General features: G+C 51.7%; 1 protein-coding gene across 1 annotated transcript in view; it reads left to right on the forward strand.

Moving 5' to 3' along the window:
* The first annotated feature begins 25,186 nt into the window (after positions 1–25,186).
* NCOA1 (nuclear receptor coactivator 1) overlaps positions 25,187–27,166 on the forward strand; it is a 79,425-nt gene continuing 77,445 nt past the window's right edge. Inside the window, 1 exon segment of the mRNA XM_066546162.1 lies at positions 25,187–25,270. The gene's annotated coding sequence lies outside the window, so the exon portion shown is untranslated.

Raw genomic sequence — 27,166 nt, forward strand, 5'->3', positions numbered from 1 at the left:
CCCCTTGACCCCATTCCCAAGGATTTGGGCTCTCCCTTTACCCCATTCCCAAAGGGATTTGGGCTCCCCCTTGACCCCATTCCCAAGGATTTGGGCTCCCCATCACCCTTCTCTATTTATTTTTCTCCTTTTGGGGTTTATTTCACTTTGGGCCATTGCTTTTCCCCTCCCTTCAAACCCTTCATCTTTTTGTCGCCATGACAAAAATCCCTAATTTTGGTGTTTGTCCCTTTATAGCGTGTTAAGGCAGAGCTGCTGTACAAACACTGGGCTTGTGCCAGCCTCTAAAAATGTTTATTTTTACCACCAAGGAATTTACACAATCCAGGTGGGGTTTTACTACCGTTGTCCGAAGTAAAATGCTGGGACAGGAAAGGGTTTTCACCCAGCAGTGATATAAAACATGGAACTCGATGGGATGTCCCAACAAAATATCTGTATTTTTTAATTTCTAAAACCAAATACTTTCTCCAATGCATCCGAGCAGGAGCCAAAATCTTCTATTTCCAGAAATGCTCTTAAATTTCCTCCCAGGCTCCTCAGGCTTGGGTTTCTCAGTCAGCTGAAATGAAAATTAAAATGAAAAGTGAGTTATTATGTATGCAGAGGAGGGGCCTGTGAAATCCATTGCCTTGGGATCTCACCTTGGGAGGCAGCTGGTTCTGCTGCCACACCTGAGGAAAAATATTCCAAAACAGGAGGATGGGCTGCTCCTCACCTTCCTCTAAGATCTCCCTTCAGAGCTGCCCCTCAGGTCCCGTGGCCGCCCCTCATCTTCCTCCATGATCTCCCCCCATGGCTGCCCCTCATCTTCCTCCATGATCTCCCCTCATGACCGCCCCTCATCTTCCTCCATGATCTCCCCCCATGGCCGCCCCTCATCTTCCTCCATGATCTCCCCCCATGGCCGCCCCTCATCTTCCTCCATGATCTCCCTCATCTCACCCATGATCCTCCCTCATGGCTGCCCCTCACAACCACGGAGGCGCCTCATGTCCACAATGATTTTCTTTCATCTTCCTCATGATCTCCCCTCACAAACATGGACACCCCCACAATGTCCCTTCACAAACATGGACACCCCTCATCTCTCTTCCATGATCTCCCCTCATGCACACCCCTCATTTCCTCCATGGTGTCCCCTCACAAACATGGGGTGAGGGCAGAGGCTTACCTGATCTCTCCCCAATGATCTCCCCTCACAAACAGGGACACCCCTCACAAACATGGACACCCCTCATCTCTCCTCCATGATCCCCCCTCACAAATGTGGACACCCCTCATGTCCTCCATGATCTCCCCTCATGGACACCCCTCATCTCCTCCATGACTTCCCCTCACAAACATGGACACCCCTCATTTCCTCCATGGTCTCCCCTCATGGACACCTCTCATCTCCTCCATGGACACCCCCCCTCACAAACATGGACACCCCTTATCCTCCCCCATGATGTCCCCTCATGGACACTCCTCATCTCCTCCATGGCCTCCCCTGACAAACATGGACACCCCCTGACCTCTCCTCCATGATCCCCCCTCACAAACGTGGACACCCCTCATGTCCTCCATGATCTCCCCTCATGGACACCCCTCATTTCCATGATCTCCCCTCATAGCTGCTCCTCACAAACATGGACACCCCTCATCTCCTCCATGGTGTCCCCTCACAAACATGGACACCCTTCATTTCCTCCATGGTCTCCCCTGACAAACATGGACATTCATGTCCTCCATGATCTCCCCTCATGGACACCCCTCATCTCCTCCATGGTGTCCCCTCACAAAAATGGACACTCATGTCCTCCATGATCTCCCCTCATGGACACCCCTCATCTCCTCCTCCATGATCTCCCCTCACAAAGATGGACAGCCCTCATCTCCCCCATGATCTGTCCCCCATGATCTCCCCTCTCTCCCTCTCCCCTCCCGCCCCTCACGTTCCTGACGTGCCCCCTCCCCGCCCCCCCCCGGCGCTGGCGGGAACGGCGCGTGCCCTGCCCGCCCTGGCTACGTGCAGTTCACCACGAGGCGCCGCGCGCGCCCCCCGCCCGCGGGAACGGCCCGCGCCGCACATTCGCGCCCCCGCCCGCCCGCCAGCCCGCCGGGGGAGGCGGGGCGGCACCGGCCAATGGCGACGCGAGCTACGGGAAAAGTCCCGCCCCCCCGCGGGCGCTCGTGGTAACGTCAGAGGTGGGCGGTGCATCCGGCGCTTTAAGCGCGGCCTCGGCCCCCTCAGCGGCCCCAGTTCCTCCGAGCCCGCGGTTTTTCGGTTTTTTTTGTCGTTCTTCAGCGGCCTCAGTTCTTCGCCGCCCGCGGTTCTACAGCGCCCTCAGCCCCTCCGTGGCCTCGGTTCTTCGCCGCCCGCGGTTCTTCAGCGCCCTTAGCCCGTCAGCGGCCTCGGTTTTTAACCGCCCGCGGTTCTTCAGCGCCTTCAGTGCCTCAGCGGCCTCTGCCTCTCAGGGTCCTCGGTTCTTCACCGCCCGCGGTTCTTCAGCGCCCTCAGCGGCCTCGGTTTTTAACTGCCCGCGGTTTTTCAGCGGCCTCAGGCTCAGTGCCCTCAGTCCCTCAGCCGCCTCGGTTTGCAGCCGCCCGCGGTTCTTCAGCGCCCTCGGCCCCTCAGCGGCCTCAGTCCCTCAGAGCCCGCGGTTCTTCAGTCCCTCAGTGCCCTCAGTCCCTCCGCAGTCTCTGTTTTCGACCACCCGGGGTTGTTCAGCGCCCTCACTCAGTGCCTCAGGGGCCTCGGCCCCTCAGCGGCCTCGGTTCTTCAGCGCCCTCAGTGCCCCAGAGCCCTCGGATCCCTCAGGGCTTTTGGCCCTCTCAGTCCTTCAGCCCCCTGAGCCTTTTAGGCCCCTCAGTCTTTCAGCATTTTTAGCCCCCTCCACCTCAAAGCCCGCTCATCTTCCTCAATCTTTTGGCCCCTCAGTCTCTTCATTCCCATACTCCCTTCAATCCCTTTATTCCTTTCATCTCCTTATTCCCCTCATGCCCCTCAGTCCCTTAATTCCCTTATTTCCTTCAACCTCCTTATTCCCTTAACTTCCTTATTCCCTTATCCCCCCCCAGTCCCTTCATGTCCTTAATTCAGTTATTTCCTTCATCCTGCTCGGTCCATTCCCTTATTCCCCTCATCCCCCTCAGTCCTTTCATTCCCTCAATTCCCCTTATCCCCCTTTCATTCCCTGATTCCCCTCATCCCCCTCAGTTCCCTCTTTTCCTGACTTGCCTCAGTGCCTTCATTCCCTTACTCTCCTCATCCCCCTCAGTTCCTTCATTTTCTTCGTTCCCTTACTTGCCTTATCCTGCTCAATCTTTTTATTCCCTCAGTCCCTTCATTCCCTCATCCCTCAGCCCCTCAATCCTTTTATTCCCTTCTTTCCCTCATCCCCTAATTCCCAAAATTCCCTAATCCCCTAATTCCCAAATTCCTGTCATTCCCTCATCCCCCTCATTCCCCAATTCCCCTCATCCTGTTATTCCCTCATCCCCTAATTTCCTTCATCCCCTGATTCCCTAATTCCTCATTCCCTAATTCCCCTCATTCCCTCATCCCCTAATTCCCCTCATTCCATCATTCCCTAATTCCCCAAATTCCCTAATCCCCTAATTCCTAATTCCCAAATTCCTGTCATTCCCTCATCCCCCTCATTCCCCAATTCCCCTCATCCTGTTATTCCCTCATCCCCTAATTTCCTTCATCCCCTGATTCCCTAATTCCTTATTCCCTAATTCCCCTCATTCCCTCATCCCCTAATTCCCCTCATTCCCTAATTCCCCTCATCCCCAAATTCCCTTCTTTCCCTCATCCCCCTCAGTCCCTGATTCCCCTCATTCCCAAATTTCCCTCATCCCCCTAATTTCCCCCATCCTCTAATTCCCCTCATTCTGTCATTCCCCTCATTCCCTAATTTCCCTTATCCCCTAATTCCCCAAATTCCCTGATTTCCCTCACCCCAATTTCCTCATTCCCCTCATTCCCCTCGCTCCCTAATTTCCCCATTTCCCCTCATTCCCCTCGTCTCCCAAATCCCCTCACCCTAATTTCCCTCATTCCCCTCATCCCCTCTTTTCACTTTTCCCTAATTCCCCTCATCCCTCTCATCCCCTAATTCCCTTCATTCCCTCATCCCCTAATTCCCCCTCATCCCCTAATTCCCATCATTCCCTTTCCCCTCATTCCCTAATTTCCGTATTTCCCCAAATTCCCTCATTCCCCTCATCCCCTCTTTCCATTTTCCCTAATTCCCCTCATCCCCTAATTCCCCAGATTCCCAAATTTCCTAATTTCCCTCATCCCCCAATTCCCCCCATTCCCTCATCCCCAAATTCCCCAAATTCCCTTCATTCCCTCATCCCCTAATTCCCTCATCCCCTTAATTTTCTGATTCCCCTCATTCCCAAATTTCCCTCATCCCAATTCCCTCATTTCCCTTATTTCCCTCATCCCCTAATTCCCCCTCATCCCCTCTTTCCCCTCATCCCCTAATTTCCCTATTTCCCCAAATTCCCTCATTCCCCTCATCCCCTCTTTCCATTTCCCCAATTCCCCTCATTCCCCAATTTCTTATTACCCAATTCCCCATTCCCTTCATTCCCTCATCCCCCTCATTCCCAAATTTCCCTCATCCCGATTTCCTAATTCCCCTCATCCCCTAATTCCCCAAATTCCCAAATTTCCTCATTTCCCTCATCCCCCAATTCCCCCATTCCCTCATCCCCAAATTCCCTCATTTCTCTCATCCCAATTCCCTCATCCCCCAATTCCCCCCATTCCCTCATCCCCAAATTCCCTTCATTCCCTCATCCCCTAATTCCCTATTTCCCCTCATTTCCCTCATCCCCTAATTCCCTTCATTCCCTCATCCCCTAATTCCCTCATCCCCTTAATTTTCTGATTCCCCTCATTCCCAAATTTCCCTCATCCCCTAATTCCCCCATCACCAAATCCCCCCATTCCCTCATCCTCTAATTCCCCTCATTCCCAAATTTCCCTCATCCCAATTCCCCTCATCCCCCAATTCCCCAAATTCCCAAATTTCCCTCATCCCAATTCTCTCATTTCCTTTATTCCCCTCATCCCCCATTTCCCCAAATTCCCAAATTTCCCTCATCCCCTAATTTCCCTCATCCCCTAATTCCCATCATTCCCTTTCCCCTCATCCCCTAATTTCCCTATTTCCCCAAATTCCCTCATTCCCCTCATCCCCTCTTTCCATTTTCCCCAATTCCCCTCATTCCCCAATTTCTTATTACCCAATTCCCCATTCCCTTCATTCCCTCATCCCCCTCATTCCCAAATTTCCCTCATCCCGATTTCCTCATTCCCCTCATCCCCTAATTCCCCAAATTCCCAAATTTCCTCATTTCCCTCATCCCCAAATTCCCCCCATTCCCTCATCCCCAAATTCCCCAAATTCCCTCATTTCCCTCATCCCCTAATTCCCTCATCCCCTTAATTTTCTGATTCCCCTCATTCCCAAATTTCCCTTATCCCAATTTCCTCATTTCCCTCATCCCAATTTCCCCCCATCCTCTCATCCCCAAATCCCCCCCATTCCCTCATCTCCCAATTCCCCAAATTCCCAAATTTCCCTCATCCCAATTTCCTAATTTCCCTCATCCCAAATTCCCAAATTTCCTAATTTCCCTCATCCCCCAATTCCCCCCATTCCCTCATCCCCAAATTCCCTCATTTCCCTCATCCCCTAATTCCCTATTTCCCCTCATTTCCCTCATCCCCTAAATCCCTAAATCCCCTAAAATCCGGGATCACTCTCCTTATGGGGCCCTGGCTTTTATTTAAAGAGAAAAACTCAGGAAAATTCCGGAACATTCCAGAAAAACCATCCCATGTTTTCCCGTTCCCGCTTCCGTCCCACCTGGAAACCCCAAAACTTCCTGAGGGTTTTCCCTTCTCCTGCTCTTTTCCAAAATCCTGGAATTTTCCTTGGGATGGGAAACCACGAGGAATTCTTGATCCCAAAATCCCAGAATGGTTTGGGATGGGATCCATGGACCTTCAATCCCATTGTGGAAGAATTTTGGGATCCAGGAAGGAATTTTGGGAATTCCCTGGGAATTGGGGACTCCAGGAAGGGTCTCCCTTCCCTTTTCCATCCCCAAATCCCATAAAAAAATCCCTGGGGATGGATCCTGAATCCCAAAATCCCAGAGTTCTCCAGATGGGATCCGTGGATTTTCCACCCCATCCCCATCCCAGCTCCTCTCTGGGGAGGAATTTTGGGAATTCCCTGGGAATTTGGGGACTCCACTTCTCTTTTCCATCCCAAATCCCATCAAAATCCCTGGGGATGGATCCTCAATCCCAAAATCCTGGAATGGTTTGGGATGGGATCCACAGACCTTCAATCCCATTGCGGGAGAATTTTGGGATCCAGGAAGGAATTTTGGGGTCCAGGAGCTTCCCTGGGAATTGGGGACTCCAGGAAGGGTCTCCCTTCCCTTTTCCATCCCCAAATCCCATAAAAATCCCTGGGGATGGATCCTGGATCCTAAAATCCCGGAATGGTTTGGGATGGGATCCATGGAGCTTCAATCCCAACCCCACAATTCCGGGATTTTCCAGCCTTTCCTTGGACACTCCCAGGGATTCTCTGGGAATTCCAGCCCAAATCCCTCCCAAATTTAAAGGATTTTTTTGGGGAACTTTCTGGGAATTTTTTCTGTGGGATTTGGGGATTTTTGGGATCACCAGGATATCCCAGGAATTCCTTCCCAAATCCCATTTCCCCCTTTCCCAGGGAATTCCCTCCATTCCCCCAGCCTGGGGTTGGATCCATCCCTATCCCAGATTCTCTCTGGGGAGGAATTTTGGGAATTCCCTGGGAATTGGGGACTCCACTTCTCTTTTCCATCCCCAAATCCCATAAAAAATCCCTGGGGATGGATCCTGAATCCCAAAATCCCAGAGTTCTCCAGATGGGATCCGTGGATTTTCCACCCCATCCCCATCCCAGCTCCTCTCTGGGGAGGAATTTTGGGAATTCCCTGGGAATTTGGGGACTCCACTTCTCTTTTCCATCCCAAATCCCATCAAAATCCCTGGGGATGGAACCTGGATCCCAAAATCCCGGAATGGTTTGGGATGGGATCCACAGACCTTCAATCCCATTGCGGGAGAATTTTGGGATCCAGGAAGGAATTTTGGGAATTCCCTGGGAATTTGGGGACTCCACTTCTCTTTTCCATCCCAAATCCCATAAAAATCCCTGGGGATGGATCCTGGATCCCAAAATCCTGGAATTCTTCAGATGGGATCCATGGAGCTTCGATCCCATCCCATTCCCACCCCTCCTTTTATATTTATTTAAATTGCATTTTAATTTATTATTTCTATTAGTATTTATTATTTATTTATTGATATAGAATTGCTTTTATTGATTATTTATTAATTTTATTTATTTTTTGTATTTTTATTTTCTTTTAATTTATTCTTTTGTTGTATCTTTATTATATTTCTATTTATTTAATTTCTATTTATTTCATTGTATTATTTCCTCATATTTTATTTGTTCTTTTTCTAATTATTTAATTTTTAATTTATTTTCATTCATTATTTAATAGTATTTTAATTCCTTATTTTGACTTGTTATTTTTGTATTTATTGAAATTTTATTTTATTACTAATTAGTACTTTAATTCCTTAGTTTATTTATTTATTTTTATTTAATTGATTTTTATTTAATTTTAATTTATTTGGTAGTATTTCAATCCATTATTTAATTTATTATTTTAATATTTATTTAATTTTAAATGTATTACTTATTAGTATTTTAATACATTATTTTTAATTATTATTTTATTATTTAGTATTTTAATTCATAATTGTCTTTATTGTTTTTATATTTATTTAATTTTTATTTTATTCTAATTTATTTCATTTTATTACTTAGTATTTTAATTCATAATTGTCTTTATTGTTTTTATATTTATTTATTATTTTATTTTAATTTATTTAATTTTATTACTTAGTGTTTTCATTCATGATTTTATTTATTGTTTTTATATTTACTTAATTCTTATTTTAATTTATAAATATATAAATATATAAATATAAATTGGGAGAAAAATCAGGGAAAGAATCAGGAAAAATCCCGCAAAAAATCAGGGGAAAAAGAGGAAAAATGAGGAAAAAACCAAGGGGAAAATGAGGAAAAATGGGGGGAAAATCAGGAGAAAAATCAGGAAAAAATCGGAAAAATCAGGGGGAAAATGAGGAAAAAATCAGGGGGGAAATCGGGAAAAAATGGTGGAAAATCTGGGGAAAAATTCTGGAAAAAATCAGGAGAAATGAAGGAAAATCAGGAAAAAGTCACGGGAAAAATGAGGAAAAAGGGGAAAAATGAGGAAAAATGAAGGAAAATCAGGAGAAAAACCAGGGAAAATATCAAAAAATAATTGGAAAAAATCAGGGGAAAAAATCAGGAAAAAAGAGAAAAAATCAGGAAAAAACCCAGAAAAAATCAGGAGAAAAATCAGGAAATAATCCAGTGGAAATTGGGGAAAAATTGGGGAAAATCAGGAGAAAAAGCAGGGAAAATATCCAAAAATAATGGGAAAAATCAGGGGAAAAATCAGGAAAAAATCAGGAGAAAAATCAGGAAAAATGAAGAAAAATCAGGAGAAAAAGCAGGGAAAATATCCAAAAATAATGGGGAAAAATCAGGGGGAAAAAGCAGGAAAAATCAGAAAACAGGAAAAATTTGGGAAAATCAGGAAAAAAACGAGGAGAGAAAAAAAATCAAAAATTAGGAAAAAAAAGGGGAAAAAATCTGGAAAAAATAGGATAATTTAGGAAAAAATCAGGAAAAATTAGAAAAAAATTAGGGAAAAAATCTGGGAAAATCAGGAAAAACGAGGAGAAAAAATGATCAAAAATCATTTAAAAAACTGGGAAAAAATCTGGAAAATAGGATAATTCAGGAATAAAATCAGGAAAAATTTGGGAAAAAATCTGGGAAAAAATCTGGGAAAAAATCTGGGAAAAATCAGGAAAATTCAGAGAAAATCAGGAAAAAAACCTGGGAAAATCAGGAAAAACGAGGAGAAAATAAAATCAAAAATCAGGAAAAAATGGGAATAAATCTGGAAAAAATAGGATAATTCAGGAATAAAATCAGGAAAAAATTAGGGAAAAATCTGGGAAAAATCAGGAAAATTCAGAGAAAAAAATCAGGGAAAAAACCTGGGAAAATCAGGAAAAAACGAGGAGAAAAAAATGATCAAAAATTAGAAAAAAAAAGGGAAAAATCTGGAAAAAATAGGATAATTCAGGAATAAAAGCAGGAAAATTAGGGAAAAATTAGGGAAAAAATCTGGAAAATCAGGAAAATTTGGAAAAAAAAAAAATCAGGAGAAATCAGGAAATTCTGGTTTTGAGCCAAAAAAAGCCAAGAATAAAAAGCTGGAAAATGAAATTTCTGCCATTTTCCTGCTTTTTCCCCCATTTTTGGAATGGAAAAATCCCAAAATTTCCTTTTTTTTCCGAAAGAAAATGGAAAAATTCAAATTTTTGGCTGGAAAATCGGAGTCAGGGTGGATTTTTTCCATTGAATTCAAATTTTCATGGAATTCAGGAAATGAAAATGGGATTTTTATGGGGAAAATATTTGGGAATTACTCTGGGATTTCTGGGAATAATTTGGGGATTTTTTTTCCTGGATTTTGGGGATAAACTTGGAATTTTGCATTGGATTTTTGGGATAATTTTAGGATTTTTATGTTGGATTTTGGGGATAAATTTGGGATTTTTATGTTGGATTTTGGGAATAATTTTGGGATTTTTGTGCTGGATTTTGGGAATAAAATTGGGATTTCTGTGCTGAATTTTGGGAATTAATTTGGGATTTTGTGCTGGATTTTCGGGGATAATTTTGGGATTTCCATGCTGGATTTTGGGAATAAATTTGGAATTTCGTGCTGGATTTTTGGGATGATTTGGGGATTTTTATGCCTGATTTTGGGGATAATTTTGGGATTTCTGTGCTGGATTTTGGGAATAATTTTGGGATTTTTCTCTTGGATTTTGGGGATAATTTTGGGATTTCTGTACTGGATTTTGGGGAAAATTCCTGAATTTTTCTGCTGGATTTTTGGGAATAATTTGGGGATTTTTCTATTGGATTTTTGAGATAACATTGGGATTTTTGTGCTGGATTTTGGGAAAAATTTTGGGATTTTTGTGCTGGATTTTGGGGAATAATTTTGGGATTTCTCTGCTGAATTTTGGGGAATAAATTCAGGATTTCTGTGCTGGATTTTGGGAATCAATTTGGGATTTTTGTGCTGGGTTTTGGGGATTATTTGGGGATTTCTGTGCTGGGTTTTTGGGATAAATCTGAAATGCCGGATGGGGAGAAGGGAATTCCTGCAGTTCTGGCCCCGTTTGGGCTTCAGGGGTTCAGCCCCATTTGCGGTTCGGCCCCGGCCCCATTTGGGGTTTGGGGGTTTGATCCCATTTAGGGGTTCAGGGGTTCAGCCCCGGCCCCGTTTGGGGTTCAGGGGTGCAGTTCCAGCCCCGTTTGGGGTTTGGGGGTTTGGCCCTGGCCCCATTTGGGGTTCAGTTCTGGCCCCATTTGGGGTTCAGGGGTGCAGCCCCGGCCCCATTTAGGGGCTTGAAGGTTTGGCCCCATTTGGGGTTTGGGGGTTTGGCCCCATTTGGGGTTCAGGGGTTCAGCCCCGGCCCCGTTTGGGGTTTGGCCCCATTTGGGGTTCGGGGGTTCAGCCCCATTTGGGATTCAGGGTTTCAGCCCCATTTGGGGTTCAGGGGTTCAGTCTTGGCCCCATTTGGGGTTTGGCCCCATTTGGGGTTCGGGGGTTCAGCCCCATTTGGGATTCAGGGTTTCAGCCCCATTTGGGGTTCAGGGGCTCAGGAATTTGGCCCCATTTGGGGTTCAGCCCCATTTGGAGTTGGCCACGTTTGGGGTTCAGGGGTTTGGCCCCGTTTGGGGTTTGGGGTTCAGCCCCATTTAGGGTTCAGAGACTTGGCCCCATTTTAGGTTCAGGGGTGCAGCCCCAGCCCCATTTGGGGTTCAGGGACTTGGGCACATTTGTGGTTTAGGGGTTCAGCCCCAGCCCCATTTGGGGTTCGGGGGTTCAGCCCCATTTGGGGTTCAGCCTCATTTGGGGTTCAGTCCTAGGCTTATTTGGGGCTCAGCCCTGGCCCCGTTTGGGGCTCAGCCCTGGCCCTGTTTGGGATTCAGCCCCATTGGGGTTCGGGGGGATTCAGCCCCATTGGGGTTCGGGGGTTTAGCACAAGCCCCATTTGGGGTTTGGCCCCATTTGGGGTCTAGGGGTGCAGCCCGGTCCCATTTGGGGCTCAGGGGTTCAGCCCCATTTGGGGTTCAGAGGTTCAGTCTTGGCCCCATTTGGGGTTCAGGGGCTCAGGGGTTTGGCCCCATTTGGGGGTTCAGCCCCATTTGGAGTTGGCCACGTTTGGGGTGCAGGGGTGCAGCCCCATTTGGGGTTCAGGGACTTGGGCACATTTGGGGTTCAGGGGTGCAGCCACATTTGTGGTTTAGGGGTTCAGCCCCAGCCCCATTGGGGGTTCGGGGGTTCAGCCCCATTTGGGGTTCAGCCCCAGCCCCATGTGGGATTTGGGGGTTCAGTTCCATTTGGGGTTCAGCCCCATTTGGGGTTCAGCCCCATTTGGGGTTCAGCTCCAGCCCAATTTGGGGTTCTGGAGTTCAGCCCCATTTGGGGTTCAGCTCCAGCCCAATTTGGGGTTTGGGGGTTCAGCCCCATTTGGGGTTCAGCTCCAGCCCAATTTGGGGTTCGGGGGTTCAGCCCCATTTGGGGTTCAGCCCCAGCCCCATGTGGGGTTCTGGGGTTCAGCCCCATTTGGGGTTCAGCTTCAGCCCCAGCCCCATGTGGGATTTGGGGGTTCAGCCCCATTTGGGGGTTCAGCCCCAGCCCCATGTGGGGTTCGGGGGTTCAGCCCCATTTGGGGTTCAGCCCCAGCCCCATGTGGGGTTCGGGGTCGGTCCCGGCCCCGCTGTTCCCGCCTGCGGCCGCGCCCGTCCCGGCTCAAAGTCCCGCGCGCTCCCTGGGCCCGGGAATCATTAACGGGAACGGGGGCGGGGCCGGGACCTTCGGACCCCGCACGGGACACGGCAGCGCCTTCCCAACGGGAACGGGATTGTCCCACAGGGAACGGGGCCATATCACAGGGAACGGGGTCATCCCAACGGGAACGGGATTGTCCCACAGGGAACGGGGCCATATCACAGGGAACGGGGTCATCCCAACGGGAACGGGATTGTCCCACAGGGAACGGGGTCATCCCAACGGGAATGGGATTATCCTGATGGGAACGGGGTCATATCACAGGGAACGGGGTCATCCCAACGGGAACGGGATTGTCCCACAGGGAACGGGGTCATATCACAGGGAACGGGGTCATCCCAACGGGAACGGGATTGTCCCACAGGGAACGGGGTCATCCCAACGGGAACGGGATTGTCCCACAGGGAACGGGGTCATATCACAGGGAACGGGGTCATCCCAACGGGAACGGGATTATCCTGATGGGAACGGGGTCATCCCAACGGGAACGGGATTATCCCACAGGGAACGGGGTCATATCACAGGGAACGGGATTATCCTGATGGGAATGGGATTATCCTGATGGGAACGGGGTCATATCACAGGGAATGGGATTATCCCACAGGGAACGGGGTCATCCCAACGGGAACGGGATTGTCCCACAGGGAACGGGGTCATATCACAGGGAACAGGGTCATCCCAACGGGAATGGGATTATCCCACAGGGAACGGGGTCATCCCACAGGGAATGGGATTATCCTGACGGGAATGGGGTCATCCCGACGGGAATGGGGTCATCCCACAGGGAACAGGATCATCATACAGGGAATGGGATCATTACAGGGAATGGGATCATCCGAACGGGAATGGGATTATCCTGATGGGAATGGGATCATTTTACAGGGAACAGGGTCATCCCAGTGGGAATGCGGTCATCCCAATGGGAACGGGGTCATTGTATAGGGAATGGGATCATCCCAACGGGAATGGGGTCATCCCAATGGGAATGGGATCATCCTACAGGGAATGGGGTCATCCAATGGCAACGGGGTCATCCCAACGGGAACGGGATCATCCCAACGGGAACGGGATCATCCAATGGCAACGGGGTCATCCTACAGGGAACAGGATCATCCCAATGGGAATGGGGTCCATCCTACAAGGAATGGGATCGGGATGGGATTTGGGATTGAATTGCAATTGGGATGGGATTGGGAAGGGGTTTGGAATGGATTTGGGATGGGATTCCCACCCCATTCCCACTGGGATCCCCCAAATCCACGGCCCCTCTCAGGAAATCCCAGAATTCCAGCTCCTCCTCCCATCCAAGTCCCTTCTCCCAAACTTTGGGATCTCCAATCCCCAAATTCCCTCCAGGCCGAGCCCGCTCTGCATTCCTGGGATTCTTTTGGGATATTCGGGAATCGCCCCAGCCCCGTGACCCACCCCCCCCAGCACCGGGATTTGGCCTTAAAATCCCAAATAAACTCCAGGACAAATTCCCAAATTCCCAAATTCCCGGCGAGAATTCCCACTCAGTGAATTCCTGCTCACAAAAGGAGATCCTGCACCCCAAAAAGGAGGAATTCTCACCCCCAAAATCGGCACCCCAAAAAGGGCATCCTGCACCCCAAAAAGGGACCCCGCATCCCCGAAATTTGCACCCAAAAAAGGGGATCCGGCACCCCCAAAAACGGCACCCCAAATGGGGATCTGCACCCCAAAAAAAGGGGATCGTGCACCCTCAAAATCGGCACCCCAAAAAGGGATCCTGCACCCCAAAAATGGGGAACCTCTACCCTCGAAATCAGCACCCCAAAAAGGGACCCAGAACCCCAAAATGGCGCCCCAAAGGGGATTCTGCACCCCATAAAGGAAGCCCAGGTACCCCAAAAAGGGGATCCTGCACCCCAAAAAAGGAGAAATTTCACCCCCAAAATCGGCACCCCAAAAGGGGGAATTGTCACCCGAAAATCGGCACCCCAAAAAGGGGATCCTGTACCCCAAAAAGGGGATCCGGCACCCCAAAAAGGGATCTGGCACCCTCGAAATCGGCCCCCCAAAAAGGGGAATCCAGAACCCCCAAATCTGCACCCCAAAAAGGCGGTTTGGCACCCCAAAAATGCACCCAGCATCCCCAAAAATGGCACCCCGAAAAGGCACCTCAAAAGCGGATCTGGCACCCCCAAAAAGGGACCTGGAACCCCCAAAATCGGCACCCCAAAAAGGGGATCCTGCACCCCAAAAAGGGGACCCGGAACCCCCAAAATCGGCACCCCAAAAAGGGGATCCTGCACCCCAAAAAGGGACACTGGCACCCCAAAAACGGCACCCCAAAAGGAGGGACTGTGCAGCCCCAAATCTGCACCCCAAATCTGGGGATCTGGTGCCCCCAAATCCAAAAAGGGGATCCTGCACCCCCAAAATCTGCACCCCAAATCTGGGGATCTGGCATCCCCAAAATCTGCACCTCAAAACCAGATCCTGCACCCCAAAAAGGGGACCCGGAACCCCCAAATCGGCACCCCAAAAAGGGCGAATCTGTCACCCCCGAATCTGCACCCCAAAATCAGATCCTGCACCCCAAATCTGGGGATCCAGCACTCCCAAATCTGGGTTCCCCAAATCCGCACCCCAAAAAGGGGATCCTGCACCCCAGAAAGGGCATCCAGCATCCCCTAAATTGGCAACCCGAAATGGGGACTGGAACCCCAATATCTGCACCCCAAAAAGGGGACCCGGCACCCCCAAAATCAACGCCCCAAAAAGGGGAAATGTTCACCCCCAGATCGGCACCCCAAAACGGGATCCTGCACCCCCGAATCTGCACCCCAAAAAGGGATCCTGCACCCCCAAATCCAGACCCTGCACCCCCGAATCTGCACCCCATAAAGGGATCCTGCACCCCCAAATCTGCACCCCAAATCCAGACCCTGCACCCCAAATCCAAAGGGCGCCTTGGAAGGGGATCGTGCACCCCGAAAAGGCCCCGGGCATCACCAAACCTGGCACCCCCAAATCTGCACCCCAAAAAGGGGATCCAGGATGGGAGATCCAGGATGGATCGGGGGCTGGGAGGGACGGGAATGCGGGATGGGGATCCGGGATGGGATCCGGGATGGGGATCTGGGATGGGGATCCAGGATGGGGATCCGGGATGGATGGGAATTCGGGATCAGGGTTTGGGAGAGAATTTGGGATCGGGATCTGGGAGGGACGGGAATGTGGGATTGGGATCTGGGAGAGAATTTGGGATCAAGATCTAGGAGAGACGGGAATTTGGGATCAGGATCCAGGAGAGAATTTGGGATGGGGATCTGGGAGGGACAGGAATTTGGGATCAGGGTTTGGGAGAGAATTTGGGATCAGGATCTGGGATGGATGGGAATTTGGGATGGGGATCTGGGAGATAATTTGGGATGGGGATTGAGGATGGATGGGAATTTGGGATCAGGATCCAGGAGAGAATTTGGGATGGGGATCTCAGAGAGCCAGGAATTTGGGATGGGGATCTGGGAGATAATTTGGGATGGGGATCCAGGAGAGATAGGGATTTGGTATGGGGATCTGGGATGGATGGGAATTTGGGATCAGGATCCAGGACAGAATTTGGGATCAGGATCCAGGACAGAATTTGGGATCAAGATGCAGGAGAGACGGGAATTTGGGATGGGGATCCGGGATGGATGGGGATTTGGGATCAGGATCCGGGAGAGAATTTGGGATGGGGATCTCAGAGAGCCAGGAATTTGGGATGGGGATCCAGGAGAGATGGGGATTCAGGATGGGGATCCGGGAGAGAATTTGGGATGGGGATCCGGGATGGACAGGGATTTGGGGTCAGGATCTGGGAGAGATTTTGGGATGGGGATCCAGGAGAGATGGGGATTCGGGATGGGGATCCGGGATGGATGGGGAATCCAGGACAGAGAGAGATCCAAGGTGGATCGAGATCCAGGAAAGGGAGAGATCCGGGATGGATCGGGATCCAGGACAGGGATCCAGGACAGGGATCCAGGACAGGGATCCGGGATGGATCGGGATGGATCAGGATCCAGGGCAAGGACTTGGGGTGGAGCCAGATCCAGGATGGATGGGGATTGAGGATGGATCAGGATCTGGGATGGATTGGGATCCGGGATGGATCGGGATCCGGGATGGATTGGGATCCAGGATGGATGGGGATTGAGGATGGATTGGGATCCGGGATGGATCGGGATCCGGGATGGATCGGGATCCAGGATGGATTGGGGATTGAGGATGGATCGGGATCTGGGATGGATCGGGATCCGGGATGGACAGGGATCAGGGACAGGGATCCGGGACAGGGACCTGGGATCCAGGACAGGGATTTGGGATGGAAAGGGATCCAGGACAGGGATCCGGGACAGGGATCCGGGACAGGGACCTGGGATCTGGCACAGGGATCTGGGATGGACAGGGATCCGGGACGGATCGGGATCCAGGATGGATTGGGGATTGAAGATGGATTGGGATCTGGGATGGATCGGGATCCGGGATGGATCAGGATCTGGGATGGACAGGGATTGGGGACAGGGATCCAGGATGGATGGGGATTGAGGATGGATCGGGATCTGGGATGGATGGGGATTGAGGATGGATCGGGATCCGGGATGGATTGGGATCCAGGATGGATGGGGATTGAGGATGGATCGGGATCTGGGATGGATGGGGATTGAGGATGGATCGGGATCTGGGATGGATCGGGATCTGGGATGGATCGGGATCCAGGATGGATTGGGATCCGGGATGGATCGGGATCTGGGATGGATCGGGATCCGGGATGGACAGGGATCAGGGACAGGGATCCGGGACAGGGACCTGGGATCCGGGACAGGGATTTGGGATGGAAAGGGATCCGGGACAGGGATCCGGGACAGGGATCGGGGACAGGGACCTGGGATCTGGCACAGGGATCTGGGATGGACAGGGATCCGGGACAGGGATTTGGGATGGAAAGGGATCCGGGACAGGGATCCGGGACAGGGATCTGAGAATCCCCTCCCGTGAGCACAGAACCCCCCGGGGCACTGGGGGATTCAGGGGCGCCAATTTTGGGGTGCAGGATCCCCCTTTGGGGTGCAGGATCCATTTTGGGGTGCAGGATCCATTTTGGGGTGCAGGATCCCCCTTTGGGGTGCAGGATCCATTTTGGGGTGCAGGATCCCCCTTTGGGGTGCAGGATCCCCCTTTGGGGTGCAGGATCCATTTTGGGGTGCAGGATCCATTTTGGGGTGCAGGATCCCCCCTTTGGGGTGCAGGATCCCCTTCCACGCAGCCTTTTTGGGGTGCCAGATCTGGTTTGGGGGTGCCAATCTGGGGATGCCAATTTGGGGGTGCCAGATCCCTTTTTGGGGTGCAGGATCCCCTTTTTGGGGTGCCGATTTTGGGGGTTCCGGGTCCCCTTTTTGGGGTGCAAGATCCACTTTCGGGGTGCCATTTTTGGGGATGCTGGGTGCATTTTTGGGGTGCCAAATCCCCTTTTTGGGGTGCAGATTTGGGGGTTCTGGTTTCCCCTTTTTGGGGGTCCGATTTCGAGGGTGCCAGATCCCTTTTTGGGGTCCCAGATCCCTTTTTGGGGTACAGGAGCCTCTTTTTGGGGTGCTCGTTTTGGGGCACCAGATCCCCTTTTTGGGGTACCCGGATTTCCTTTTTGGGGTGCAGGATCCCCATTTTGGGGCACCGATTTACAGAGCGTGGGTTCCCCATTTTTGGGGTGCAGGATCCCCTTTTGGGGCACCGATTTACAGAGCGTGGGTTCCCCATTTTTGGGGTGCAGGGTCCCGTTTTTGGGGTGCAAATTTGGGGGTGCAGGATCCCCTTTTTGGGAGCGTTGGATCATCTTTATGGGATGTAGGATGATCTCCTTTTGGGGTGCCGATTTTGGGGGTGCAGGTTCCCCATTTTTGGGGTGCCAGATCCCCTTCCAGGGAGCCTTTCTGGGGTGCGGGATCTGGTTTGGGGGTGCGGATTTGGGGGTGCCGGATCCCCAGATTTGGGGTCCAGGATCCCCTTTTTGGGGTGCGGATTTGGGGGTGTCTTATCCCCAGATTTGGGGTGCCAGATCTGTTTTTTGGGGTGCCGATTTTGGGGGTTCCGGGTCCCCTTTTTGGGGTGCAGGATCCCCTTTTTGGGGTGCCGATTTTGGGGGTTCCGGGTCCCCTTTTTGGGATGCCAGATCCGCTTTTGAGGTGCCTTTTCGGGGTGCCATTTTTGGGGATGCTGGGTGCATTTTTGGGGTGCCAAATCCCCTTTTTGGGGTGCAGATTTGGGGGTTCTGGATTCCCCTTTTTGGGGGTCCGATTTCGAGGGTGCCAGATCCCTTTTTGGGGTCCCAGATCCCTTTTTGGGGTACAGGAGCCTCTTTTTGGGGTGCTCGTTTTGGGGCACCAGATCCCCTTTTTGGGGTACCCGGATTTCCTTTTTGGGGTCCCGGATCCCCTTTTTGGGGTGCCGATTTCAAGGCTGCAGGTTCCCCATTTTTGGGGTGTAGGATCCCCTCTCAGGGAGCCTTTTTGGGGTGCAGGATCCCCTTTTTGGGGTGCCGGATCCCCTTTTTGGGGTGCTCATTTTGGGGCACCAGATCCCCTTTTTGGGGTGCAGGATCCCCTTTTTGGGGTGCTCATTTTGGGGCACCAGATCCCTTTTTGGGGTGCCGGATCCCCTTTTGGGGTGCCGATTTTCGGGGTGCCGGGTCCTGTTTTCCCTTCCTCCCCCCTTTCCCCCCTTTCTCCCCTCTTTTCCCCCCTTTTCTCCCTCTTCCCCCCCTTTTTCCTCCTTTTTCTCCCTTTTTTCCCCCTTTTCCCCCACCTTCCCCCTTCCCACCCCTTTTTCCTTTTCCCCTCCTTTTTTCCCCTTTTTTCCCCATTTTCCCCCTTTTTTCCCCCTTTTTTCCCTCTCGCGCCCCCACCGTGGCTCTGCAGGGGGCAGCAGAGACCATCCCGGCCAATCCCCGAAAATTCCCCCGGGATTTTCCCTTCCCGAGCATTTTTCATGGATTTATCCCGGATTTTTCATGGATTTATCCTGGATTTACCCTGGATTTATCCCGGATTTATCCTGGATTTTTCCTGAATTTTGCATGGATTTCTCTCAGATTTTTCATGGATTTATCCCGGATTTTTCCTGGATTTATCCCAAAATTTTCATGGATTTATCCTGAATTTTTCATAGATTTATCCCGGATTTTTCATGGGTTTATCCCGGATTTATCCTGGATTTTTCATGGATTTATCCCGGATTTTTCATGGATTTATCCCGGATTTATCCTGAATTTTTCATGGATTTATCCCAGATTTTTCCTGGATTTATCCCAAAATTTTCATGGATTTCTCCTGAATTTTTCATGGATTTATCCCGGATTTTTCATGGATTTATCCCGGATTTTTCCTGAATTTTTCATGGATTTCTCCCGGATGTTTCATGGATTTATCCCGGATTTATCCTGGATTTTTCCTGGACTTATCCCAAATTTTTCATCTACTTATCCTGGATTTTTCATGGATTTATCCCAAAATTTTCATGGATTTATCCCAAATTTTTCATCTACTTACCCTGGATTTTTCATGGATTTCTCCCAAATTTTTAATGGATTCTCCCGGATTTTTCCTGGATTTACCCTGGATTTTTCCTGGATTTACCCTGGATTTTTCCTGGATTTATCCCAACATTTTCATGGATTTCTCCTGAATTTTTCATCAATTTCATCTCACGAATTTTTCATGGATTTTTCAAGGATTTATCCTGGATTTTTCATAAACTTATCCCAAATTTTTAATGGATTTCTCCCAGATTTTTCATGGATTTCTTCGGAATTTTTCATTGACCTATCCCAGATTTTTCATGGATTTTTCATGGCTTTATCCTGAATTTCTCATGGATTTCTCACAGATTTTTAATGGATTTATCCTGAATTTTTCATGGATTTTCCCCAGATTTATCCTGGATTTCTTGTAGATTTTTAATGGATTTTTTCCTGAATTTATCCCAGATTTTTTATGGATTTTTCCCGGATTTATCCCGGATTTATCCTGGATTTCTCACAGATTTTTAATGGATTTATCCTGGATTTTTAATGGATTTATCCTGGATTTTTCATGGATTTTTCATGGATTTCTCCCAAATTTTTCATGGATTTCTCCTGAGTTTTTCCTGGAGATTTCTCCCAGATTTCTCCTGGATTTTTCCTGAATTTATCCTGAATTTTCCATGAATTTCTCCCGGACTTTTAAAGGATTTCTCCCGGATTTTTCATGGATTTCTCCTGAATTTTTCATGGATTTCACCTGGATTTTTCATGGATTTCTCCCAGATTTCTCCTGGATTTCTCCTGAATTTTCCATGAATTTCTCCCCGACTTTTAAAGGATTTCTCCCGGATTTTTCCTGGATTTCTCCTGGATTTATCCTGAATTTTCCATGAATTTCTCCCTGACTTTTAAAGGATTTCTCCCAGATTTCTCCTGGATTTCTCCTGGATTTATCCTGAATTTTCCATGAATTTCTCCTGGACTTTTAAAGAATTTCTCCCAGATTTTTCATGGATTTCTCCTGAATTTTTCATGGATTTTTCCTGGATTTCTCCTGGATTTCTCCTGAATTTTCCATGAATTTCTCCCCGACTTTTAAAGGATTTCTCCCGGATTTTTCCTGGATTTCTCCTGGATTTATCCTGAATTTTCCATGAATTTCTCCCTGACTTTTAAAGGATTTCTCCCAGATTTCTCCTGGATTTCTCCTGGATTTATCCTGAATTTTCCATGAATTTCTCCTGGACTTTTAAAGAATTTCTCCCAGATTTTTCATGGTTTTCTCCTGAATTTTTCATGGATTTTTCCTGGATTTCTCCTGGATTTCTCCTGAATTTTCCATGAATTTCTCCCCGACTTTTAAAGGATTTCTCCCAGATTTTTCCTGGATTTTTCCTGGATTTCTCCTGAATTTTCCATGAATTTCTCCCGGACTTTTAAAGGATTTCTCCCGGATTTCTCCCGGATTTCTCCCGGAGTTTTGGGGAGGCTCGGGGAATCCAGGCCCGGATTTTCCGTGGCGCAGCCGCGGGGGCTCAGGTGCGGCCGGGCTGGAATCCCCAGCTCTGCCTCCCCCGGGGGCTCCCAATCCCCTCCTGTTTGTCTGCTCCCCATTCCCAGCGGGAATTTCGGGGTAAACAACTCCCGAAAATCATCGGGAAAATCGTCCCAAAAATCGGGGGGAGACGAGGGGACAGAGCCGCGGATCCGGGCTGAGGTGAGAGGGGGTTTGGGAATTGTTTGGGAATTGTTTGGGAATTGTTTGGGAAAAAATCCTGCCCCGGGAGGTGGGGGAGAGGTTTGGGATTGTTGGATCTGGGAGTGTCCAAGGAAAGGCTGGAAAATCCCAGAATTGTGGGGTGGGAATGGGATGGGATCGAAGCTCCACGGATCCCATCCCAAACCATTCCGGGATTCCGGGATCAAGGATCCATCCTGAGGGGTTTTTATGGGATTTGGGGAGTCCCAAATTCCCAGGGAATTCCCAAAATTCCTTCCCGGAGAGGAGCTGGGATGGGGATGGATCCAACGCCAGGCTGGGGGAATGGAAGGAATTCCCTGGGAAAAAGGGAAATGGGATTTGGGAAGGAATTCCTGGGGTATCCCAAAAAAAACCCCAAATCCCCACCCAAAAAAATATCCCCAAATCCCAGAGAAAACGTCAAAACCTGAAAAGATTCCCAGAAAGTTTCCCAAAAAATCCCTTTAAATTTGGGAGGGATTTGGGCTGGAATTCCCAGAGAGTCCCTGGGAGTGTCCAAGGAAAGGCTGGAAAATCCCGGAATTGTGGGGTGGGAATGGGATGGGACTGAAGCTCCATGGATCCCATCCCAAACCATTCTGGGATTCTGGGATCCAGGATCCATCCTGAGGGGTTTTTATGGGATTTGGGGATGGAAAAGGGAAGCGGAGCCCTGAATTCCAAAGGAATTCCCAAAATTCCTTCCCAGAGAGGAGCTGGGATGGGGATGGATCCAACGCCAGGCTGGGAATGGAGGGAATTCCCTGGGAAAAAGGGAAAAATGGGATTTGGGAAGGGATTCCCAGAGAATCCCGGGATCCCAAGGAAAGGCTGGGATAGGGAAGGGCCGGGGTTGGGGTTTCAGCTCCTTTCCCACCCAAACCATTCCCAAATCCCGGAGTTTCAGGGGCCAACGCGGCCCTGGCTGGGGCCGGGCTGGGGCGGGGGACACCGAGGGGACACCGAGGGGACACTGAGGGGACACCGGGGCTGGGGACACCGAGGGGACACCGGGAATGATCCCAGACTGAGGGCAATGAGGGGACACCGAGGGGACACCGGGACTGAGGGTGATGAGGGGACACCGAGGGGACACTGAGGGACACCGGGGCTGGGGACACCGAGGGGACACTGAGGGGACACTGGGAATGATCCGGGACTGAGGGCAATGAGGGGACACCGAGGGACACCGGGACTGAGGGTGATGAGGGGACACCGAGGGGACACTGAGGGACACCGGGGCTGGGGACACCGAGGGGACACCGAGGGGACACTGGGAATGATCCCGGACTGAGGGCAATGAGGGGACACCGAGGGACACCGGGACTGAGGGTGATGAGGGGACACCGAGGGGACACCGGGAATGATCCCAGACTGAGGGCAATGAGGGGACACCGAGGGGACACCGGGACTGAGGGTGATGAGGGGACACCGAGGGGACACTGAGGGACACCGGGGCTGGGGACACCGAGGGGACACTGAGGGGACACTGGGAATGATCCGGGACTGAGGGCAATGAGGGGACACCGAGGGACACCGGGACTGAGGGTGATGAGGGGACACCGAGGGGACACTGAGGGACACCGGGGCTGGGGACACCGAGGGGACACCGAGGGGACACTGGGAATGATCCCGGACTGAGGGCAATGAGGGGACACCGAGGGACACCGGGACTGAGGGTGATGAGGGGACACCGAGGGGACACCGGGAATGATCCCAGACTGAGGGCAATGAGGGGACACCAAGGGGACACCGGGGCTGGGGACATCAAGGCTGAGGGCACCAAGGGACATCGGGAACGATCCTGGGCTGAGGGCAATGAGGGGCACTGGGAATGATCCAGGGTTGAGGGCACCGAGGGACACTGAGGGGACACTGAGGGGGACACCTGGGGCCGGGGACACCGAAGGGACACCAAGGCTGAGGGCACCATGGTAACACTGGGGAGCTCCCGGGGCTGAGGGCACCAAGGGGACACCGAGGGGACACCGGGCTGAGGACACCGAGGGAAATCATCCCAAAACACCGAGGGGAACGATCCAGGGCTGAGGGCAATGAGGGAACACTTGGGGCTGGGGGGGGGACACTGAGGGACAATGTGGGACACCAGGAATGATCCCGGGCTGAGGGCACCGAGGGGACACTGAGAAGGACCCAGGGCTGAGGGCACCGAGGGGACACCGGGGAGCTCCCGGGGCTGAGGGCACCGAGGGGACAGCGGGGCTGAGGGCAGAGCGGTGACACTGAGAAGCTCCCGGGGCTGAGGGCACTAAAGGAACACTGAGGCTGAGGGCAGAGCGGTGGCACCGGGGACCTCCCGGGGCTGAGGGCACGGCGGGGTCCCAGAGCCGAGAACACCAAGGGGACACCGGGGCTGAGGGCACAGCAATGACACCGAAAAGCTCCCGGAGCTGAGGGCACTGAGGGGACACCGGGGAGATCCGAGGGCTGAGAGCACAGCGGTGGGACCGGGAAGGATCCAGGGCTGAGGGCACCGAGGGACACCTGGGGCTGGGGGGGACACTGAGGGGACACCAGGGAGTTCCCGTGGCTGAGGGCACCGAGAGGGCACCGGGGCTGAGGGCAGAGCGGTGGCACCGGGAACGATCCGGGTCTGAGGGCACTGAGGGGACACCGGGGAGCTCCCGAGGCTGAGGGCATTGAAGGGACGCTGGGACTGAGGGCACAGCGGTGGCACCGAAAGGCTCCCGGAGCTGAGGGCACCGAGAGGGCACCGGGGCCGAGGGCACAGCGACGGCACCGGGGAGCTCCCGAGGCTCAGGGCACCGAGAGGGCACTGGGGCTGAGAGCACAGCGGTGGCACCGGGAATGATCCGGGGCTGAGGGCACCGAGGGGACACCGAAAAGCTCCCGTGGCTGAGGGCACCGAGAGGGCACCGGGGCTGAGGGCACAGCGGTGGCACCGGCAGGGATCCGGGACCGAGGGCACCGAGGGGTCCCGGGGCTGAGGGCACCGCGATGGCACCGGGGAGCTCCCGAGGCTCAGGGTACGGTCCGGCCACGGTGGTGACACCGGGAAGGTTCTGAGGGCACCGAGGGACACCCGGGGCAGAGCGATGACACCGGGGAGCTCCCGGAGCTGAGGGCACGGCGGTGGCACCGGGAACGATCCGGGGCTCAGGGTACGGCGGGGTCCCGGAGCTGAGGGCACCGAGGGGACACCGGGGAGCTCCCGGGGCTGAGGGCACGGAGCGGGCATCGGCGCCGAGGGCAGAGCGGTGACACCGAAAAGCTCCCGGGACTGAGGACACCGAGAGGGCACCGGGGCTGAGGGAACAGCGGTGGCACCGGCAGGGATCGGGGCCCGAGGGCAGAGCGGTGGCACCGGCAGGGATCGGGAACCGAGGGCAGAGCGGTGGCACCGGGCAGCGATGCTCGGGCCCGGCCCTCAGCGGCCCCTCAGCGCCGGCCGCCCTCAGCCGCCAACATGGCGCCGCCTTCCCCTTCCCCTTCCCGTCCCCTTCCCCTTCCCGTCCCCGTCCCGGCCTCAGCAGCGGGGCCGCCCCGGGCCCGGAGCTCGGGGCCGCCGGCAGAAGATGGCGGCTCTGGGCTCGGCGGCCTCGGCTGGCGGAGGAGGAAGGGCAGGAGGAGGAGGAGGATCCATCCCCAGCGGAGCTCCGCCGCCACCGCCCCCTTCGTCCTCCATGCCCAGCTCCGCCCCGTCCCGCCGGGAGGAGGGAGGATCGCGGCGAGCCCGAGCCGGAGCCCCGCAGCCGCGCCGCGCCGCCCAGCCGAGGGGCCCCGGCCGGCCCGGGGGGAGCCCCTGAGGGGAGCCGGGGCCGCCAGCACCGCCCGCCGCCCTCCCCCGGGCGGCTCCCGCAGGCCGCAGCCCCCGGGGCCCGGCCCGGCCGCGGGAGTCGCTGCGGCGCTGCCCGCGGCCTCGGCCCTGGCAGCGGCAGGTGAGTGCGAGCGAGCGAGCGAACGAGCGGGGCCCCGCGGGCGGAGCCGCGGCCGCGCCGCTTCCCCGCGGCTCCCCCGGCAGCTGTCACCGGGCTGGGCAGGGCAGCGAGGCGGCAGCGGCCCCGCTCCCAGCTCCTTCCCGGCCATGGCGGCCGCCGCCTCCCCCTCTCTTCTCTCTCTCTCTCTCTCTCTCTCCCTCTCCGTCTCCCTCTCCTTCGCTCCGTCCCCTCCCCTCGCTCCGTGCCCGCCCTCCGCCATCGCTCCCCCCTCAGGGACCCCGCGCTCCCTCCTCCCTCAGCCGCCCCCTCAGGGCTCGGCTCGGCGTGGGTTGAAAGTTGATTGCAAAAGTCCCACCGCGCTCCGGCCTCTTCACCTTCTCCTTCCTTCCTTCCTTGCTCTGCTCGAAATTCCCGACCTCATTCCCGGCTTTTTTTTTTTTTAATTGATTTTTTTTAATTTAATTTTTTTTTTTTTTTAATTCCCGCTTGGAAAATGGCACCGCCGCCCCCGGCAATGGGGACGGGCCCTGGGGTGGGGTTGGCTGCGGGTGGCAGCGCTTTGTGTGAGGGTGACATTCCCAAAATATCCCAAAATATCCTGAAATATCCCCAAATATCCGCAAAATATCCCCAAATAACCCAAAATCCTCAGGATCCCACAGCTCCAGGTGCCTCTGGAGCAGCATTCCCGAGCCAGGTGTGTCGGGAGCAGCTCCTTGCAGGGGGCTCTGGGCCCTCCATTTTCCAGAATTCCCACATTTTTTATTTCTCTCTCCTAAATTTTCCAGAATTCCCCAATTTTCCCACTCCCTGCAATAAATTGTCCAGAATTCCCACAATTTCCCCCATCCCTGCCCTAAATTTCCTGTAATTCCCCAATTTTTCCCTTTCTTTGCCCTCATTTTTTCCCTTTCACTGCCCTAATTTTTGTGCAATTCCCAAATTTTTTCCCTTTCCTTACCCTAAATTTCTTGGAAATCCCATCAATTTTTCTTTCCCTGCCCTAAATTTTCCGTAATTCCCAAATTTTTCCCTTTCCATGCCTGTAAATGTCATAATTATTCCATCTTTGCCCTAATTTTTCCAGAATTCCCAAATTTTTCCCTTTCTCTGCTCTCAATTCTCCAGAATTCCCAATTTTTTTCCATTCTCTGCCCTCAATTTTCCAGAATTCCCAAATTTTTCCCTTTCCCTGCCCTAATTTTCCTGTAATTCCCCAAATTTTCCTTTTCTCTGCCCCAAATTTTCCAGCATTCCCCCAAATTTTCCTTTTTTCTGCCCTAAATTTCCATAATTCCCAAAATTTTTCCCTTTCCCTGCCCTCAATTTTCCAAATCCCAAAATTGTCCCCCTTTCCCTGCCATAAATTTCCTGAAATTTCCCTAATTTTTCCCTTTCCCTTCCTTAAATTTTCCATAATTCCCAACATTTTTCCTTTTTTAAGCCCTCAATTTTCCATAATTCTCATTTTTCCCTTTTTTCTTCCCCAATTTTTCCAAAATTCCCTATTTTTCCTTTTTTCTTCCCTAAAGTTTCCAAATTCCCAACTTTCTCCATTTCCCTTCCCTCAATTCTCCAGAATTCCCAATTTTTTCCCTTTTTTTCTGCCCTAATTTTTCCATAATTCCAATTTTTCCCCTTTTCCCCCCCTAAATTTTCCCCTTTCCCTTCCCTCAATTTTCCATAATTCCCAAATTTTCCATAATTCCCAATTTTTCCCTTTCTCTGCCCTAATTTTTCTATAATTCCCAATTTTTCCCTGGAAAAAGGGGGAAATTCCAATATTTTCGTGGAAAATGTGAGGAAATATTTGGATCTTGAATGAAAAATGGAGAAAAAAATTGGAATTTGGTGGAAAAATGGAGAAAATATTTGGATTTGGGATTTTTGGGGGAA

Source organism: Molothrus aeneus, chromosome 3, assembly GCF_037042795.1.
Source record: "Molothrus aeneus isolate 106 chromosome 3, BPBGC_Maene_1.0, whole genome shotgun sequence".
Taxonomy (NCBI): Eukaryota; Metazoa; Chordata; class Aves; order Passeriformes; family Icteridae; genus Molothrus; species Molothrus aeneus.